Raw genomic sequence first — 22,492 nt, forward strand, 5'->3', positions numbered from 1 at the left:
GTGTTTCTTCTAAATTCAACGTCTGGGTGAATTGGAACAATCGGCCCTAATTCCACTTCTCTCACCGTGACCAAAGCACTTAGTCCGCATCTTCTCCCAGCATTGATCTTGAATGTCCTTCTCTCCGTGGAGACTGTAGTTTGTCCCTGGTCCTTAATGCTCATCTCCTTGCCTCTTTTCTTCCTCTGTCTATCTCTGCCCATCTCATTCTCCCTCACTTGTTCTGTCTGCATGCATATTAACGAAATGTGCCTCGTTCCGCCCTGCCTGAAAGTCGTTTATCCTAATGCGGCAGGAAGTTGCGGGCTTTACCGGCCTCCTCATGACTTATTCAGGATAATGTGCGACAGTGACGCTCTAATGGCATCCTGTTGGAGAGCCACTAACAAATGGCAGGCCTGTAGTGTCCACCCAGACTCTGATAAATAAGAGGTGGCAATCGATGGAGGTGGCCCGACCCCCTGGGGTGATCTGCGGGGCGGAAACCAGACGGGACAAGAGTATGGACAGAGTTTACATAATAGACCATATGTCTGACCAGCTGAACGTGTGTCTGTTTGAGATATCCCAAGCTTGTGATGAATGAGTGGGCAGGAGCTAAGTGTCGTGCTCAAGGACAATTTGGCTGGTCACGAGGATGTGAATGGACATTATAGGTGGAGACTGTTGCTGTATTCATTCATTCATTCACGCAGGATGTGCTCAGGCTGGACTCGCGACGACCCTCGTTTGTGCAACTCCTTGATCCAAGCTGCTTTTTTTTTTTTTTTTTGCTGTTTCCATGTCAAACTGTTTCCTCTTAACCGTATTGACCCTGTGAAAAGCAAAAGGCACACGAGTCCGGCGGTTTGGTGGTCAGCCATGACACAGAGACCCCCGTCAATAAAACTACAGAGGCAATACAGGGAGGGGACATGGCACGTCCCGGGAGAGTTCCTGTTTTAAACGGCCCGTGTTCCTTCTCCCTAGTAAACTCCCAAACGATGACAAGCCAATTAACCTGCATCATTAGTTCGAGAGGAAGCTCTTTTAAATGAAACCACAAGGCAGAACTTTAGGGAGGTTTTGCATTATTGATCTAATGTCAGGGCCGGAAGCAGCGGTTGTCATTGGGGAGTTGACGCAGGCTGGAGCGAATTACAGTAATGGCTATCTGTGCCATCTGAAAAATCAGCTATCATTGTTAACCACTAATGGGCTGTAACATACTGTTAGTGTGCTTGCTAATGCATAACAGATTAGCTGGATTTGGTTTCCTCCTCTTCATCTGTTTTGGAGAGGAGAGATTTGAAGGACGTCGCTTCTATTTGGATTATGCGAAAAAATGCGATTTTCACTTTGACTACAGCCTGTTTTGTGTAATGAATCTTAGTAAATACAGTTTAGTATGTGACACACTTTAACAGTTCAGTGTAGACGTTTGGGCTCCTTATCAAAAATTCAAAGTTGAAATCTAAAAAAAAAAAAAGCTGTCAACCTCGTGTAGTTTTTATTCCTTATTACTTTGCACTTGTAACACAAGAAATGGGGCTAATCCACATAGATTCCTTCTTTCCCAGCCTATTGGTTTGACTGTATTGTGTTTGTGCATGTTTCTTCTGTAGAAATGCTCACGCTAAAGAAACTGACATGGTTAATATGTAAAAGAACCGTGAGTGATGAGCGCAAGCAACCTGCGTCGTCTGAAACTGGTTCATAATAAAACACCCGCGGCATTGTAGCTCTTCTCTCGGGCCCTCAAAGTGAAAGAATAACATATTTTCTGTACAAATTCATTAGTTGCGGGGGGGAAAAAAGGTTCTTTGATTTGGAAGACAGAAGCCAGAGGTTCTACTGAACCTTTTTATGAATTATTTCTTGAGGGTGTCTAAGTAATATTCCATTTCATCTCTCAGTTTCGTGATTTGCTGTTTCGCTCCTGGTCATCTCTGACGGTGACGTGTGTTGAACAGTCATGTCCATTTACACGCACTGAGTAAACGGCTGCTGAAGTTTGAAACTTGCTGTGGCATAAATCGTTTGTATCTATATCATTTCACCAGCAAAAACCCCTGCTAATGACCACTTCATCACATTCTGAAGGGTTCTGGAGATACAATAAAAATATTATCCCCCCCCTTTCCCCGCTGCATGTATTATTAACTACCCGAGAGGAGATTCTCTCATATCTCATTACCAATAAAAACGGCCAGTATAACTGTGAGTATAAAATAACACCCTTGCTCATTGCAGTGAATAGAGTGTGATACGTTTTAGTAGCGCTCAGAGTGATATCACGTTTTATTCCGGCAGAACAATGTGAAGTTCAATCAGTTAGGACGTTCTTACTACAGTCGCATAAAAATTGATGTTGCTGGTATTGTTCTGTTGGTGCTGGAGACCCGAGGCACAAAGTTTCCTCCATTTCCTCAACCTCTTTTCCCCACATCTTTTTCTTTAAAAGACACGCATGCCCTCTGCGGGGATGAGGCGCGCTTTTCTCGCGCTTCATTAGAAATGTACTACACGTGCCTCACTAAAGTGATATGTAAGCAAAAAAGAAGCCCAAATGAGAACATGCTGCTTTGCCATGGCACTGCTCCCTGCTTGTGTGTGCCACGAGCGTGCCTCATTACCTTCAAAGAGCATTTTCAAACAGTTTTTTTTTTTTGGGAGACTTGCCAACAGATTTTTTTTTTCTCCTCCTCTGGAAATTTTTCAAAACAATTTGGTTTTGCCATCTTTATTTTTGTGATTTGAGTATTGAATAATTAATGTGCTCTCTGCTTTGCTCATCAAGCACAAGACACACACACACACACACACACACACACACACACACACACACACACACACACACACACAGTTCTGCTCACACCCCCAACGCTCAGTTGATTGTCAATGATGTAGAGACAGAGAATAAACACAAGGATAATCCTTCTGCTTGGGTGTAATGTTGGAGGATAAGGTCTGCTGGTAATTACCAATAAAGGGCAAGTCATTATCCCCAAGTGGTCACAAGTATACAAGGAAAAAAAAGCCTATTGAGTATTACTGACAGGGTTAATCAATTTTACTGCTTCTTTCCTGCTTTTTATTTGGTTTTGCAGGTTGGACATTTTAACATCCCTGAGCTCCAAAAAGAAAGAGAGAAGCATTCAGCACATTCCTTCAACAGATAAAGCTCCGGGGGTTATGCCTCTCAAAGGACTTCGAGATGACCAGTGAGACCGGTGCTTCTGGGAGCAGTGCTGCATTTAAAGACAAACGTGCCCAACCAGACGTAACTCAATTTGCGTAAACATCCCCTGACTCTGCAGCGGTATCAGCTAGCTGAGGCCTCAAGTTATTTTTTTTCTTCTTCTCCCTGCCGTCAAGTAGAGATGCAATTATAGATGCTCTGTTGTATGTAGAGGATGTATTTACGTTTCCATGCATGCATGCACACTTGCAACGGTTGGACAGACTGGATTTGAGCGGGCGGAGCTGTGGCGCTCGTCAGCCTGCCTCGTGACTGATAGCTGCCCTGCAGACAGGGCTCATGCGTCCGCCCCCTCCGTGACCCTTCACCTTTCCCCACCTCGCTGTAAAATCCTGGCTTCGCGTTGCACGTTATTCTGAGCGCAGACTTCGAATGAATGCCAGGAATGTCACATTTTATGTTAAACTTGTTCGAGTCTGAAGCAATCGGCGAAATGCACAAGTCCCACTTTCAGGGGAAACATCTTACTCTTTACACTTCCACACTCGCCATGTTTCCATCATAAATCTGTCCGGAATAGCGAAACTGGATTCATCTTCCACGACTGCCAAGTTAGACAGAGTGCTCGCTAGACAGACAGGACTTGAACCGCAATAACATTCAGGCTGGGAAACCTTTTGTTCCATAACCTTACTCTGCATGTCTCTCGGGGAGACTCTCCTCGGCCAAAGAGACTTTTGCAATCATGAAACATATTTTCACCGCTGTGCCGTTGAGTGAATCTGGAGGTCTGAGCCATAAAATCCAATGAGGGGTGGTGGAGCGGCCCTGAATGACAGTGTGAACTCTGTGAATTTGACCAGTTGGAAAACGTTATGATGATGATGATAAATCTTCCAAAGTGATTTGCAAGAAACCTCTGGTTTTAGCCATTACTTAATGGGGTCATATGGATATTCGTCATGCTTTGAGACAAAGACTGGGATTTGCCAGCCACACTGCTCTGGTCATTGGACACTGTGGCTTGCACAGACGTACTTACCTGGTTCTTCCTGCATTCCAGGTTAAGTGTTGAAGGTCAAACATGGTGACCCGGCCTGCAGTGGCCACCACTGATGGACCAGCATCTGATAGGTCTGGGCTACCTCGCTCTGTCTCTCACTCTCTGTCTCTCTCTTTGCCCCGCTCTCCAGCAGAGATAAAGCGCGCTGTCTTGGCTCTCTATGGGTCTAAATCAAAGTAGACCCCACTGCGGCCAGACTCGGGGGGCGCTGGGGGGGGGGACACAAAGGGGGGCCTCCAGCAGATTTCAGGTTCAAAGGCTTTTTATCACCTCCAGAAGCTGACCACTGTCAACTCCAGTAGAGTCAACTGCCTTTGATAGTCTCCTTGTCCTCTTGTATCTACCAGGGGTTACCCGCCTCGACTGACACATGCTAAAGGCTGTTAGCTTTGATAATCTGGCAGTGGAGAGGGGAGGCTGCAGAGCCCACGCTCACCAGACAACAATGCAGCCGCTGTGTTTATCTACAGCGTGAACTCAGCAAGATGCACCCTTTCTTTGATTAATAGTGTCCTTCAGTGTGAGTGCGGCTATCGACGCCCTTCCTCTTCATGTGTCTTTGCGCGGTTTAACAAATTCTGATGAAACTCGCCGACGCCACCCCCTTTTTTTTGTCAGAGTTTAACTGAAACCCCTGAGTAAATCAAGTTAATGGCATCGGATTTTCTCTAAGAGCGTATCACATTGCAGAGAGGCACATGGAACGTATTCCGAGGATGCAGGAGGAGGGCAACGCGCCTCATTGGCTTTCCTGTGATGTCCTCCACCGCTTTGAAGATGTCCTCCAGCTCTGTTCACCTTTGAATTCTTATCACGGTCCAATAGATCAGTAGTGAAATATGCCCTCAAAAGTTATGAATTCATGAATTTTACACAGGAATATCTTTCACCAAGTCCATATCACCAAGGGGAAGTTTCCTTGCTCAGAGGGAAAGTTGCGGCCTGAGAAAAAAAAAAGAAAAAAAAAGTATAAGATAGCAGCATTGATATTCAATGCTAACACCTGCGTTGTGTTGCCTGGAATTAACTTCATGTGAGGGAGGGTCTGTGCTTATTTCATATAAAGGTCACCTTTTTATAAGCCTGATAAAGGCTGAGATCATGAGTCCAGCATGGAATAAAAAATGATGCACTGCACTTTTACACTTTGTCTAAAGAGGAAATGTCTGTGAAAAACAACAAAAAAAAAGGCCACATACGATCCTTATGGGAATCATTAGGCTTGACGCGGTTTTTTTAGTAAATGCCTCATTGTGTCAACACTGTGTCTTAATGTGAATGTTCAGACATGTGCTGGTGTGGGCGTGGGCCCACGTGCGCTGTACTGTCTGTTTGTGGCTCTGGTTCTTTTAAGAGTTGCAGCAATGTGTAATAGCACAGCGGTGACTCACTCCCACTCAAGTCTGCACTTGCAAACAATCAAAGGCGAAACCCGCGTGTGCGCTGGCACACGCACACACACACACACACACACGCGCACGCACACACACACACACGCGCACGCACACACACGCGCACACACACACACATGCGCACAAAAAAAAGGCATATCGCCTTCCATTGACCCACACAAACAGTGTCTCAAGATGCATATAAAACAACTGTGATTTACTCCACTCTTTCCCATTTCTGCTGACACCAAAGTGCCAGATTGCACCAGGCTCGCTCACGTCCCTCCTGCTCACACTCCGTACTTCAGAGGCTGTTGGAAGGGGCCTCGCTTAGGTGCAGCATGGCACAGTTCAGGTTAACAGCGGGCAAGGCTCCTGGGAGATTGCCCGCGATGATGGAATAAACAACTGTGATTTACCTCCCTGTTATTTTGCAGCGAAGGGGGCCGAGTAGTGGGTCACAGTGGCCTCTGGTCTCCCTGAGAGCGGCCGGCTGCTCGCGTCGCCCCCGGGCCAATTGTCCCAGAGGTCGAATGGAACAGGGAAGCAGCTGGAAGTGTGAGAACACACACCTTATTTACAATAGGAAAACACACACTCGCACAGAAACCGACGTGCACAATATGACATCCTCTCCTCTTATCAGGCCGCATCTGTTTCCTGCAGCTCACGGCAGCTGACGAGCTTCACCGGGCCCACGCGGGAGCAACGCCGCTCGTTCCGTTCAGCCGGACTGCTATTCATAATTGCTCATCTTCCCTGGGTGAATCGGAGAGAAAACCTGGGTCAACTCATTTATCTCTCCTCGCTCCGACAACTATAAACACTTAAAGGATGTGCGCCGTGTCCTTGATAGCCCGCGCGGCCTGCAACAACAAAAACAACAGTGTGGCCATTGTTAATTTGTTAACATGGATGTATGTGCGGATGTCGGATACTGGCACTATGAGTTAACCAGCATGTGGCTTTTACGTTTGTGCGTTTGTTTGGAATTCAACCGTTGTGGAATGGGCCAAGGAAGGGCCCGATATGTGCAGGTGTCTTCTCTTTTCTGTTTTTCTTTAGCAAACCTGCAGTTTGTTCTTTATAGTTCTTTATCCAGCGTGTCAATTTATTAAACGTGACTCTGTTTAGACTCACAAACATCTTGTCCAATCGCATTGAAATCTCCCTTCTTTTTGTCAGAGCTGCTTTTGGTATCATAGATGATAATATTTGATCAGCATAAATTTAGGATTGAACTCAAAATTCCCCTAATTACTTTTAAATTATTACATAATTTGGTGTCAGTGAATTGAAGACTTATTTCGATTATTTAGAAATAAAGAAACCCTAGAGTGTTTTACATCTCATCTCAAGATTCTCAAAAGGTATTTCGTTCACACTTCTTCGTCCCAAGGACTTTTTTACTCTTGAATGAACTCCGTTGAAAACATTTATATGTGTGTTAGACTCCAAAAGAGTGAAAGAAGAGGTGAAAATTCAAGATGATAATTGGATTTTTTTGTGATGGATTCAGGAGTGGATAGATAAACAAATAGGGAGGGGAGGCAGAGTGTAACAGAGCGCAATAATTTATTTCATTGTGCTCAGAGTATTTGAAACTCTGCAGCAGAGAGAGGCTGCGTGATGAAGCATCCAGTTTTGTACCCAGCATGGACACGCCGCAGGATGTAAATGAGACCCTGATTGCACCCGCAACCCTTTTCCCCGCATGCGTGCGGCACATACAGATGTTAGGGATCTGTAAAGTATACAACACTCCCCTTGAACCGGCCCTCTGGGGTAACGTATAGTGAGTGGGAGCAGCTGTAAGAGATTCACCTGTCCGCCCTCCTGCCCATGCCTGCGTTGCTTCATATTCCCATCCCACACAGCAGCATCGTCTACCTCCAGGTCTGACGCAAAGATCAATGCCACTTCTATTTCCATGACCCTGCTGGACTTGTTTGTCTGCATGCGTGTGTGTGTGTGTGTGTGTGTGTGTGTGTGTGTGTGTGTGTGTGTGTGTGTCATCATGATTCACTTTACAAGCACAATAAAAAACCTGACTAAGGCTCACAATAGGAGGCCTTTTGTTTTGGTCTGGGCCTTATCCACACACAGACACACCTTTACCACAGCCAAATACACACACACACACACACACACACACACACACACACACACACACACACACACACACACACACACACACACACACACACACACACACACACACACACACACACACACACACACACACACACACACACACACACACACACACACACACACACACACACACAAATCCATGGCTAACCCCTCGTGAACGAGACGAGAGAGTGCTTATGAATGAAAACAGGGGAGGAGTGGGGGGGGATAAACGGGCCTCGCACAATGACACTTAACAAAATGTCTGAGGCAATTCAAACACATCTAAATCCTTCCTCCTGGGCTCCCCACTGACACTCCATTATCCCCGCTCCACAGAAAATCCCTCTAAGTGGAGAACCTCGGACTGGCATCGGGGACATGAAACAAAACTGTCCATTCATCTGCGGGCCTGACCGGCGCCCCATGAAAACCACTCGGGGAAACGATTGTCATGATGTGTTAAATCTGTCATAGTATAAACCAAATACTTAATTCATTTAATTTTTTTGGTTTTTAACGGTAGCTCACCCAGTTTTGTGCTGGGGGGGGGGGGCGGTCCATTATGTCCCCTCTCCCTGACCTCCTTGTAAAAAAAATTCCTTGATTTTGCCGTCATTACTCTTTTTTTTTTGGGGGAGTCTCAAATTGCTGCTAACTGCCCCAGTGAGTCCATCCTTAAGCAATCTAAGCAAAACTGGGCTCGTCTCTGAAGTGCCATCAAGAGGCCACTGAGCGTATGCATTTCTGAGCGTGTTCCAATGAAAGGCTGCTCAATCCCCCCCCCCCACACACACACACACTACCCCCCTACCATCTGTCTGCAGAGGCATCACAGTGCAGCCAAGGCGAGGAAGATCAATGCCCTGCCTCTGCCAGTTCAAGCAAGGGATGGAGCTCTTTACAGCAATCTGCGCTGCATTTACAGTGTGATGTACAACACAAACAGGTCCTCTGCAGGTCTGTAAACGTGTGCTTCACTTTATTTGTTTTGAGCCTCTGCCTGGCTGCCGCTCCTGGCAGTTACTGTCTCATACAGAAGAGCAAATGAGTCATTCCTGGGGCTTTAATGTTATACTCCATAAAGTAGCACGGCTGCTGGATGTCACTCTTAAGATGTTTGGCCCCTGAGCTATAGACCATTCACGGGAAATATATTCTTTTCCTTCATGGACGGTGTGTATGCTTATACTAGCAGAGCAGCAAATCGGGCATTAGATTGCAGCTCACCTATCAAATATCGCTGCAGGAACAAGAGCGGGCGATTCGGTCAGTCCTGCCACGTGCTTGAGGCCTGGCAGCAGCCGAGACAGACCAGGAGCTTGATTCCAATACTTGATCTGACCAGGCAATAGGTCTAATATGACAATTTTTAGAGCCACTTGCCAAAAGCCTTCACGGTTAATGACAGGAGATGGCTGTTAATCACATCCTTATACAGGGATCAGGGTGCGGCTCAGGGGAGCTAAAACTGCGCCGCAACCTGCCAGCGCAATTACCTTTCAGCAATTACAGTGAGCATTGTTCAGGACACTTCAGCAAAAAGCTTACAAAGAGGAGACGTCTGCCAGGCAACGCAGCGCGATGGGCCGGCGTTGAAACTGCAGCGGATTGTGGGTCAAACGCAGGGCGGCAGATTTGCTTAAACGCCCGTGCTCTCGTGTTGCGCCCACTCGCAATCAATTTATCACCAAGCCCGACACCGGCAGAAAACAAAAAAGGTATCAGGCTGTTTGGGGCAGTTTGAGCCGGCTAAACAGAAGAAACACAAATGAAACACGTTGCAGATGTTAAGATTTGGATTTGTCATCCATTAAACTGCTCTTAAGTGGCTCAACGTGTTGTCATCGGTCACACAGTTGTGTGTGCTACATGTGTTGTATCCATATGGAAGTGGGAGAAACACATGTTTGTGAGAGCAGTCGGTTCACAGGATCAGCTGTCCTCCGTGACCAACATCTGTTTGCCCGCCGATGCCCCAGGCTGAGGAACAGAGTGTGTGTGTGTGTGTGTGTGTGTGTGTGTGTGTGTCTGTGTGTGTGTGGGACTGATTTAGTGTGCAGATACACACATGAAGTGCACATATAAAAACATCTAATGGCCACATGCCCTGTGAATTTAAAACATTTTGGTGCACAGATGCTTTTTTATAATTGTGTATAAAAGTAAAGTGGCAGGAAAAAGGTGCTCTCAAGCCTCGATTGTCCCGAACTCAAAAAAAACAACCTCCATGTTTCCCTTAATCCCATTTTGCGGCTATAACAGCTTTTACCCCAGTTAATTATTTCCAAATCTTAAACAAATACGTAAGGTACAGCCTCCAATTGGATTTCAATGTGCAAGTCAGGCCTCTCGAGGCTGAAACTGCTGCTGTTCTGTATCCATTTCTACTCAAGGTAATCAAATGACTGATAATGCTGGCTGTGTGTTCTCAGAGATGAGAGGAAATGCAGCATCTTAGAAAGATAAGAAATCAGTTCCTGCTTTTTTTTTTTGATTGGATTACATCTGGGGAGGGTAATCCTTCATAGTGCTCACTCTGGGCGTCCATGCAGACCAGAAAGTAAATGTGGAAGTAGGGGGGGGGGGGGGGGGGGGGGAGTGAGACAGAGAGTGAGAGTGAGAGAGGATTTGGAGATCCGAATCCCAGGAAAAAGCTGGGAAAAATCTAGACGGAGAGAGTGAATTAGTAACTCCATCCTACATCCGTCAGCGACTGCTGATGAGGTGTGCAGAAGTAAGGGACTTCTCGCGGCGTCTGTTTTGGGCGGGCTGTGAATTTAGTGGATGATCGTCCTCTTCCGTGTCGATAAAAAGCACCAGACTGACGTGTTAACATTCTCGAAAAGAATAAAGTGGACGTGTTGCTATAGATCACCAGCACGTGGCCTTAACATCAGCTTTTATGCTCCATTCTGTATTGACGACATTGCCGGAGTGGTTAAGATAATACTGTGTCACCCTCTCTGAATCTCCTCTGCTTGTTTCTACATCAGTGTAATCAGTGAAGTGATTTGAGCGGCTGGTCGACGGGGCAGCGTTCGTAGCCTGAGGTCGGAGCAGCCGTCTGCGCGACTGATTGACCTCTGGATACGCGACCTCTGGACACCGGGAGAACGAACGACATCTGATGGCGCTGACAGATAGTCACCTTTCTTGTCTCCTGTGAACGAGACAACGATCACTTTCTCCTGGAGCCTCAAAGGTACGACTGGGAGCCGGAAGAGACATGGTTGTGAATCGCTTTCTGCATTGCTGTTGTTGTTGTTTATCCTTTCAATGTCAGGCAGATGCAGCAAACAAGTCCAACTAAACCAATATGGAAATAGAACTTAAAAGTGATTCCAAGGTTGAAAATGTATGAAAAAATAATAGAAAACCCTCACATGCTTTTTTTAATCTGACAACAAATCAGAATTTTGCTCCTGCACAGTATTTTTGCCTGTTGTTCTTTTCTGTCAAGAAACAAACACTTGTCAACGAGGTAAATCTTTCCTGTGGTAGTCCTCAGATAATAAGTCAAATTTGCAGAGACTGTTTACATTCTTTGAGCCTTTGTCACAAAGTGCACAGCCGCCCGAGGTGAAATGAGTCATCGGCTCCTACCAGGTCACGTTAGGTATGTCTGTCTTCGGGGGGGCCTTGGTATGCAACCTGTGCAAACCTGCCTGATTCGCTCTGCTTTCACAATCGTGAATTAATAGAGGCTCAGATTTTCAGCACATCGCCATCATTACTTCGCAAGGCAAACATTTAATCCCGGTGCAATACAGAACGGAGCAAATTATCTCGGGTCGTTCTATCGGCCCCCTAAATGAGATGATATTGAATTAGATTATGCTCGAAAATGAGCTGTTCACACCAACTGAAAATAATCAAGGATGGCTGAATCGAAGGATAATGAAAGCCTCTAGATCTAATCCAGGCCTGCGGAGGCCTTTTGAGTAAAAGCAGCTGTTTGCCAAGTGAGCAACGATGACGCCCATTGGACAATATGGGAGATCGCAGGCGAGCTGCGAGGTACTGTAAAGAGGTTAATGGCTTAACAACGTTGAGGTCTGAAAGGTCTATTGACCAAATGTTTACACAGTGTATGTCACCGATGGCAGAGTGCTGCTACTGTAGAAATCAATGGCCGCAACTAATCCAGTTTTGTTGTATGGATTTCTGCCAAGGTCAGGTGGCAAGGGTGCAATATTGCAGGTTAGCCTGCGTGATCACAATCTGAACAGCAGGTGAGCATGCAAATAATTAGTGTCAAATGTCCCGTCGGCCACGGTGTTGAATCTCATTGCACATTACGCGGCGTCTCACAGCTCAGTGCCAGCGCTGGACAATGGTCCGGCTGCAGCCATTAGCATTCTGCTACTGGTGGGGAAAAGTCTCAGGCTTGTTTTTTTTTTATTTCTTTAAATCCAGACACAATTGTCTTGGCCCAGGATGCAGCAATAGTGTCTCGGCGAAACAGCGTTGGAGGGGAATTTGGTTTGATGGAACATTTGCACGTGGGGACGTCAGCACTGACATGGAAATGGCAGATTCAACACAACACAATTAAACAGTAAAGGATGAATTTTCCAAATCCTTTCATTTGTTATTCTCACATTAGCTCAATGGGACATTCTCTGCAAATTTTACAAGGGGGGCTGGCAGGAAAAGTATCCGGGACAATATCCGGGTGAATATTTGTGGTCTCACATGCAGCCCCCTCCGGAGAAGTTCAGGAAGATAAGCGGACTTCAGTGCATGTCAGAGAGCTGGTCATTCAGTTCAACCAACCAACCAACCCACTAAATTCCTACAGCACTTTTCAAACAAACAATGAAGAGTGCTTTACAGATTAAAAGCAATAGAAACAATACCCCCAGCGCTCCACCCGCACACAGAGCGATACAATATTAACAGGAACCGAGGAAACTATGGGTGTGTATTTAGTTATGTGTTCATTCTTAGTTTGCTTAGTTTCATTCAACGAAAGCCGACGCCACCCACTCCGCTCATTCAACCGTACCGTAGACTGCAGAGCAAAACCTGCAGTCACTCCCCATTTTTTAAATAAAGGCCAGCAGTTAGAGCCCTGGACGACTCTAATGCAGTCATGTTCCTAGAGTGAACATCTAGAGGAGGATTTAGATGGTTGACATCGTAGATTAGTCGTGCACTCACTCCCACAAATAGCCTGCGAGCAGAAAAGGTATCCAGCTGAAAGTAACATAATGGCTCATCCACAGCTAATCTTAACACATTTTTATGGCTGCTGATTATATGTTAAATGATATACGTCCACTCCGGGAAAAAGAGTTTTGAAAAAAACCAACAACGCACACACGAGCGCTCAAAGGCCACACACTGCGTAATCAAATTTACCTTCCACTCGGATTCTCCTACAAGGCTGTAAATCAGCGCACAGATGGAATTCAGCAGTTCAATACTGTTACGTAAGGCGAACTCCCTGTGAAGATAAATGCACAATAGGCTCTGCTTGCTCAGGGTGGAGAAAGAGTTCGGCGGCGTAGCTAAAGTATGGCCCATTGACCGATAGCATCTCTTTCTAAGAGCTGTCGTAAGAGGCAGCTGCTTTATGTCTGCTGTGCCGTCAAACGGGGCACTCTGTCCCGCACGGGAAGCAGATAAATCAGGCCGGTGTTCCAGCTCCCGCTGGCCCCACTCGGAGTGGCCCTTCGTGCAAAACCAAAGACTGAAAAAAAGAAAAACAAAACACAAACAAACAAACTTCCCCCCAAAGAGCCGGTGTTTACCGCTCTGCACTGCAACATCCGATGCGGTCTTCTCCGATTTTGGCCTTTCTGGGCAAAACCTAGTACCACAACCATCTCAACCATGTCAGGAATTTACTCCAAATGATTGTTTTGCTTCAACCTCGTGAGCGTGTGTTACAGAGTGTGTTGCAATGTGTGTGTGTGGGTGGGTGTGTGCATGGCTGCCGGCTAAAATGTAGTGAGGGAGTTCCCCCTCATCTGTTCACCATAAGAGCTTGTTGACAGCAGCCCCCCCCTCCCTCTCTCAGCTCCCAGTTCATCTTCTTTGGATTCTGTTACCTCTGCTCTTCATCCAGGATTAAGTGGAACACAGTGCGGGCCTGGTGTTTAGAGGCCTGCTTGGCCCGAGAGGTCACGGCTGTGGCCTTTCGCTAAGGCTACATATATAAGGCACAAGACCATGGTAAAAAAAAAAAGATATTTTTCAGCACGTGTACCATTTTCTCAGTCAATATTTCACCCTAGAGCAAATTATCCTCCATTAAAAGGAGAATGCAAACAGCGGATTAATCCTCATTCTTATCCGATTACTGATACAACAACGACTCAAAGCAAGATTTTTTAATGGAACAGACTGAAAATGCATTATTCATTCCACCGGCAGCACAAGCGTGTGTGAGTTTTCGTGTCTACCCGTGTGTTTAGGCTGTACCAGACGAGGAAGGATCACACACAGGCCACTCCGTAGTTAACTGGACTTAAGGCCAGAGTGTTGCTGCAGGAGGATTGAAAGCCACCCGAGCCTGTAATTGGGAAAAGGGCCATTTGGACCATGAGAGTTGTCCATTTGTTTTTTAAAAGGGGGAAAGCGATCGATCGGGCGGCATTACGCAGATCTGTGAGAGATCTAAATGGTACCACGGGCTGCAATCTCTACTTCCTGCTCCAAAGATACTGGTCTTTAATGATTGGACAGGACCCAGAGATAGAAACAGAGCTGTAAAAAACCAAGCCAATCTGATGCGACTGATATCGCGAGACACCTCCCTAAAGAGCCCCGTGAGCTCTCCTTGCTTTAACGTCACGAGTTAAGACGCTCCGTCGCAGACAAACTAATCAACAGCACACCGGTAACTGAATAACTCCGCCGCTTGTTCCGACTTTGATTGCGCTGCTAATTAGCTTTGCCGTAATGACTTGTAATTGAAGTGTTTTGAGTTCCATTTTCTCTCTCGGGTCTTGCAGTCATGTCCGTCCTGTGCGTTGGGCTGAATAACTTCACATTTCTGTTCTCAACCGCAGCCCTGTCAGCGCCCGATCTAAGAACTGACGGCTTGTGCAACGAGACACAGTGTAGACCTTTTGGGTGGGAACTGCTCCGAGGGAAAAATGAAATATCGCCCTCGCTACGCCATGAAAAATCATCCCGAAAGAGCCCGTCCATGTTTTCTTTTTTTTCTTGTCTGTAGCGTCTCTATTTTTTCTGGAAGTTTGAATCGAGACGAAAAAAACGATGCACACCTGCCACAACACCAGAGACGGTGGCTCGAAGTGCCGGAGCTGTACAAACGGGTCCTCGGAGGACGTCTCCACTCTTCTCTTCTCCTTCTGAGTGTCTAAGTTTTCCAACAGCTGGTCGACAGTAAAAAAAAAAAAAGTGAGTGCAAATCTTTCCGTTGTGACGACAGTCGAAAGCTGTGACCCAATCTGTCTTATTGGCTTTCGCTGTATCTTTTCCATACCACCTGATTAATCAGAATTCATCATGTTAATATTTAAGTTTTGACACCAGTTATGGTTTTGTTCTGTGCTGTATCGGTGGAGGATTATAGTTAAAGTTATAAGACATTTTTATACAGTAGGTGTCTCGTCTGCTGTACATGTTGCACAGTGAAGGATGTCGTTTTTCCTGTCACATTAAAACATGCCTACATTACCCACGATACAATGGACGAGTGCCATCACTTGAGGACACACAAGGTCGTTTTTAGTTAACCAGTGGTCCTGGACAGACTTTCTAATGTGTCCCTCAAAAAAATCTTTAAAAATTACTTTATTTGGTGTGGTAACAGTATTGTTCAGATTGACTATTATGTCCCAGACTGAACAAGAACAGCAGGAGAGCACATGCAGCATGTATTTGAGTTGTAGCAAAACTGTCGGAGCAGAATGGAAAAAAGTAAAATCCACCTGAACACAGGGTCTTTGTCAAACAAATGATCCTCATACGGCCAACACCGTATTGAATTTGTGTGCCATTCAGTCTGGATCCTTTAAAAATCAGCATGGGGCAGATGGAACCTTTTTTAGTATTCATGCCCCCTTTGCTATTCAGCCTCTCGGCCATCCCTTGTCTCAGGACGAGTCCTGCTCTCCTCTCTCCAAGTCTCTTTGTTCTTCCTAAAAGTGCTCTGCTTCCACCGAAGCCGCCGCTGCCGCCGCGTCTTTGATGTGAGTCGGGGAGACGGCAGTGAGTTCTCACCTGTCAGCTTTCATGGCTCCCTGAAGGTTGACTTTGAGCTGGTGTCTGTTAAATTGGGATTGATTGCAACAACAGCAGTCACACATTCCACACACACTCTTGAAGGGGGGGGGGGGGGGGGGGGACGCCAAAAAAACGGTTACACCCCGACAGTCGCGCAAGGAGGTTGCTGCTGTACGCTGAAGAGCATTCATTTTTCATGGCGGACGAGGCAGCTCGATGTGACCACGGAAACCCATTGGTTTGGCGTTTCATTTTTATTTCTGTGGCATAGTGGGATGTCTGAGGAGGTAGTGAGATGTGTAGGGGAATGCCTGGTGCCTGGATCAGTTGAGTGGAAGCTGAGAAGGATAGGTAGCCAGTTTTTATCAGGAGCCCTCGACCACAGCATCCTGCAGCCAGCTCGACCACCCTCGAATCTTCTCTCGCTGGTCTTGTCTCGACCATGCGGCGGGGACTGCGCGCCAGTTGTCAAACTCCATGCCGGTGCTGCCAAGACTCGCGTGCAGAAAGAAGTTTCCAAGTTCAAAGTCTGTATTCAGGAGGTGAAGTTTGCGCCAAACATCCTTGCAGGGGTAGTTCAGCCCTGCCGACGGATTGGCATCAAACAACGAGCAGAAGGGGGAGAAAGGCGACCTGAGCGACCGGCGAAAGTCCGGAGGGAAAGTCGGCGACCTTCCCGCTGCCTTAACAAACCAGGCGTGATCCCAGGGCTCCTTCTAAAGCCACCACTGATCAGGAGAGAATTTTCTTTGGCTTTGGAATCTCAGCTAAAAGTCTCCTTATCTGCAGTGATAAATGTGTGAGAACGAGGGGGGGGGGGGGGCGAGAGACCATTAAAGGAGGAGGAAAAGGAGAGGAGAGCCCCCCACGGAGGCTACTGTCAGCTGTGGGAACCCAGATGAAAGTGGTGCAGCCAGATACCAGCGCTCTTTGATCGTGCCTTTGTGTGATAAACATCGTGCTATGCCAGCCACGCTCAATGCTCCGTGCCAGCCGGGCTGTGAAGGTGAAGGGCTTTGAGCAGGCTTCCAGCTCGGCTCTGCAGGACCAGCAGGCGTTTGCCATGCCAGAGAGCGCGAGTGCGTGCGCACACACACACACACACACACACACACACACACACACACACACACACACACACACACACACACACACACACACACACACACACACACACACACACACACACACACACACACACACACACACACACACACACACACACACACACCAGCAGATTGGTTTCGCTTTCCCCATCAGTGTGTCTCTCCTTCTCTTTTTCTTCCCCTTTCTGTTTCATTGTGCCTCCACCCTTGAGATCTTTTTTGATTTTTTTTATTCGAGAGTGAGAGAGATACTCGTTAAAGATGCAGCCTCGGTTCCAGAGGCAGCTGCTCCTGCTGTGGAGCACGAGTCCTATTTGAACCAATAATCATCAACTTTTCAAAAATTAAAAGTGTGCAGGGAGATCATGCACAGGGTTTTTTTTTCTTTTCTGTTTTTTTTTTTTACTGTGCGCTGTAATAGTAATACAGCTGCTGAATATTTCATGTCCGCCGCTGCTTTGAAATGGTGCAGGTTTGCGATGTTAGGTGTAACAAGGGAGGTATGAGGGAATTCTGACAATGCCGCCTGCATAAATCCTCACCCAGTTTTTTTTTTTAAATTTTGTTTTATGTCTTTCGTTCCTGTGCACAAACCTGTGTGAGCTACAGATTTTACACAGAATGGCATGAGGCAATAGCAATCCAGCTCTCAGCTTCACCTCGTGCCTGTACTGTAACAAAGCCACATGGTGATTTGTATTGACTGAGAAGAGAGCAGGATTACTCCTGCCTCTGAATGTGTATATTTGAGAGGGAGGGGCGAGCTCGGGGGAGAGGGGAGGAATGAATGCCATGCATGTGTGGGAAGTGGTTTTGGCAGCGTTTGAAATGAACGATCTCAACATGTGCTATAGTTGAGAATCATCAGAAAGAAAAGTGCAGACAAAGGCACTTGCAGAACAGCCACGCAGGGTCCACAGATGGAGAAACCACAAGGGCTGCGAGAAAGGAGAAAAAGTTTTTGTCAAAAAGAGGGAGAGAAAAAAAACCCCATGTTCTTTTAATACAAAATGTCAACTTTAATGCTGGAAAAGCCTCGAGCGCCGCTTCTGCTCGAGATCCAAAGAAGTCCCGGAGCCGTGTGAGGACATGTCGACTCCCCGTCCACTTCTTTCACAGAAGAGACGACTCATTTCACCGTCCGTTCAGAGCTGAGAGATGTGCCAATCAGCCTGTTGCCATGGCCGCATGTGACATTCAAGTGGGAGAGCTTGACACATGGAAATGAAACCTTGCATCTGCTGCGCGTCGTCCGACGCAACGTCTCTTAAGTAATGCATATTTCACGCAGATGGGCGGTTTATGAATATGTGGCCCTGGGTTCATGATGCGTGGTGGAGCAGCTATAAATGAGTGTGTGCAGGATAAATACACACTTTTATTGGCCTGAAAGGAAGTGGAGATGGTGGGGGTGCATTGGAACGTCTCCGCCAAATGTGTTATGGAATATTCACCTGACTTTTAAAAAAGAAAAAGAAGAAAGAAAAAAAAGGTCATCGCAGGGTAACGGCAGGGCAACGTGCCAAAACACAACAAAGAGGATGGTAATACAAAGTGCATCTGTACATGAGGGAGTTTTTTAGTGTGATGTTATGGATGGAGGCATTGGGAAGAAGAAGGGGAAGTTATGTCAATTGAGAAAATATTGGTGATTTTCATGTTTCATCCTCAGTGGACAGACTGAAGTCGTTTTTTAAGCCAGGAGAATTGAGCAACACTTTCACTTTCAGATGCTATTTAATTGGAAAGCCAAAGTTACACATGCACTAACTTTTATTTGACATTTAGCGAACTCCCTATTGAAGTGGAATTTCAACAGAACGGAATCCCCCCCCAAAAAAATCTGCCTTTTTTCCCCCCTCTGCAATATCCAGATGGTCTCATTTAGATACTGACACATTTTACTGATAAAACGTCACAAGCATATACAGGTTTTGGGAAAAGGGCAGTTCTGAGTGCTTTGAATAATCCTATAGAACATAAATAGGTGTTATTGAGGTTCCGGGTGGTCGAGGTAAAAGTAAGGCTGTTTTTGTTTGGAGACGTTTTCCAGTTCTTCAGGATCTGCCACCCGCAGCTGCAGAGAAATGTAGGGAATCTCCGCACAGCCAATGCTTACCACACATCTGAATCCTATCTGCAACTGTGCTACAATCAATATCTCTTTAAGACAATGGCAAACATTGAGTGAGATATCACCGAGGGTGTCAAAGTGTGAAGGGGCTTGTCAGAGCCCGCGAAGCGTATCCAACATTGTCATTGCCGCTCGCCTGTCTGCCCGTGGAGAACATCCGCCGCTGACATGAGGTGAGCTCGTGCTCCTCTCCGCATCAGTTTTGGATCACTACTCTCAATCAAAGCCAGGAGGAGAGGGCCCGCATAATGTGACAGAGCCTGTCTCTCTCTTTGCCTTTTGATGCCTGAGGAAGGCTCAACCAGAGCAACCCCTGTCAGAAAGCAGCCCACAGGCCTAGACACAAAAAGAGCCAGGAATATGAGGCGGCACATAAACAAGACAGACAGACGGAGAAGCTGCAGACACACTGACAAACAAAAAAAAGAAGCAACAAAGAGGGACACAAAAAAAAAAGAAGAAGTGAGGATGCAATAGGCAGTCGGGAGGCGGCGTGCCGTGATAACACAGGTAGATGTATCGAAGCTGTTTAAAAAAAAAAGAAGAAAAATCCAGTTTATGCAACTGCTACCAGCGCATGATAAGCCTGCACTTTTCATTGAACAGCCCCTGTGGACCAGCTAAATGTATTTGCAAATAATGGCAGTCAGATTTAATGACATTAAGAGCCATTAAAGGAGAGAAAAAAAAGTGACTGATCTTATCATCTCCTTGTTTCACATTGATTGCCATATGTGATATCTTGTTTCATATCTTTCCCCCCCCATCTAATGCAGTAACAGCTGTGGAAATCGGAGCCGATGTGCATTGTTAACTGTGTTTATTGTGGTTGTGCAATTACAAACTGTATAATGCGCAATCTAATTTATTAGATTAGTGGGGGGATTGTAAATCAGTAATTGTGCGATGGCGCGTTGGCCTCTGCCGCTCGGCTCAGGCGGTGCCGTTGTAAACAGTGCCATCTAGTGCGCTCCGGCCGGGTGGGACGTCGGGCTGGGGCTCTGAGGACGACGGAGGAGATCAGGGGGTAGGAAGGAGAGACTGTCCAGCTGGCAGCACTGCGAGGACGGGATGAGCGTCTGATGAGCGGTGGAATGAACTAAGGAGACGCGTGCAGCACTCAGGGGGTCGGACAGACAGACCGTTTGTGGCCGTCAAAGGCAAAGGTAGTCGTCAACTGTCCCAAGTGAGACATGCGTTTACCGTCTGGACATATTCATCCTCGTCTCTATCATTTCTGATATTCTACCCCGCTCCTTGTTTCGGAAAGAGAGCACATTTAGAAATAAATGGGGATTCGTATATGAGGAAGAAAAAAAAAAAGAGTTGTCCCTGGACCCAGAGGTATGTCTTCAATTAACTGCATCTGTTTCTGAAAACATCAGGCAGCGCAAGGTCATCTGAGGATACGCTCGCGCAGGCGGACGTAGAAGAGTGGAAAGCACCGCTCATGTCGCCGCAGCGCATTCCTCAGCCTTTACAACACGGAAAAGAAAGCACTTCACCAAATTTACCACCCAATCACACTACGGCCGGTCCTGGGACGCACACGCAGCCAGAGTCCCAAAATAACCCCCCCGACCAGACCCAGACTGAACCTCCTTGAGCTATTCCTTCTTCTGCCGTGGCAGAATGTCAAGGAAAATATTAGTCAAAACTCGCCACTTGTGTGTAAATGCGATCAAGATGGATTAGGAGCTCTGGATTCTATTTGAGGCCTCGTGAACCACGAGATTTCCATCCGCAGCCGAGAGGCAGCGGAGACGTAGACGTGCGGGGGCAACTTTGAATGTGATTTCCTCTCTTAAGCCTGTGGTGTAGGTAAAGGCATTACAGCCGATCAGACCTCTTAGCCCACGTACTTGTGGGATTTGATGTGCATTACTGACAGTGAGAAATGACCTGCCTGAAATACAATACCTCACTCTGGTGGAAGATGGAGAGGAGGAGTGCAGAGGAAGCACGTGCAGGGACATTGGCGGACAATAAGGAAAAGTAAAAAAAAACTCAAACTCCGGCAACGATCCCCGATTTTACCAGGGGGAATGTCGAGACATTGTAGAGGGGCTCAGCTAATCTGAGAAGAAAATGTATTTATCTTCATGTTAAGGAGGAACAGAAGGATAATAAATTGGTGCGATGCTGATCGCTGGTTGTAACGGTAGGTTGACGAGACTTGACTCGAGTCAGTTTTAACACCCTAGCACCTCACGTTGCGACTTTGAGCGGCATTTTTTCCGTACATTGGCGTCCGCTCGCATATGGCGAATGCGGCGGGAGATTGTCCGAGTCAGACGGGTTCACACCAGCGGGAAAGGAATTCCGGAACATAATGTGGCGCCTGGCTAGAGAACGGGGGTGCAGCATTAAGGGAGGTTTGTGTTCAAACGCTTAAACGTGCAATAAAATAATCCGATCAGATTCACATTTGCCAGATTACAGGGTTTGAAGATATTCTTACCAAAGACTTTGTAGCATCAAAAAAACCAAAACAGAAGTCAAGTTAGCAGCTTAGTCATCACTTGGCAATTTCTACTTGGAGAACATTTGAGATTATTTTGTTTGGAGCCAAGGTGAAGTCACAGCAGAAAGACTTGTCTGCTGATATATTTCTAAAGAGCCTGAAATGAAAAGTGAAAGAGAAAAGTGATGTAACTCTCTTGCCCGACATGCTCCGAGGCAGAAAGGTGAAATAAAAGCTATATTGAGGTGGCGCTTGCATAATAGACTCTTTCACCTCGCCGTATTCAGTCGTACTCTGGCTTATCTGTGCCCTCGCTCATGATATAATGGAGCTATTCAAAGTGGCAGGAGCCCACGTATGGATTTACATTTGAAAATGACCACAATTTAAGGCTTCTTTACTATCAAAGGGGCTTGACGCAATTCCAGGTGAAGTTAGCGGAGCTGAAGTTTCCCTTGACCAGTTTTCACTGTGCAAAACTCTCCTACATTGTGGTCACACACACACACACACACACACACACACACACACACACACACACACACACACACACACACACACACACACACACACACACACACACACACACACACACACACACACACACACACACACACACACACACACACACACACACACACACACACACACACACACACACACACACACACACACACACTTCCTCCTTCCTATAGGGACTTCCTGCACTAAGTGTTTTTTGCTTAGCACCCGCTCATCTCCAACCCTCTTTGACAGGCACTTCCTCTTCCTCCTGTTGTGTCCTAGTGTATGAGTGCGTGCGTCTTTGTGTCCCT

Source organism: Scophthalmus maximus, chromosome 21 (genome assembly GCF_022379125.1).
Source record: "Scophthalmus maximus strain ysfricsl-2021 chromosome 21, ASM2237912v1, whole genome shotgun sequence".
Taxonomy (NCBI): domain Eukaryota; kingdom Metazoa; phylum Chordata; class Actinopteri; order Pleuronectiformes; family Scophthalmidae; genus Scophthalmus; species Scophthalmus maximus.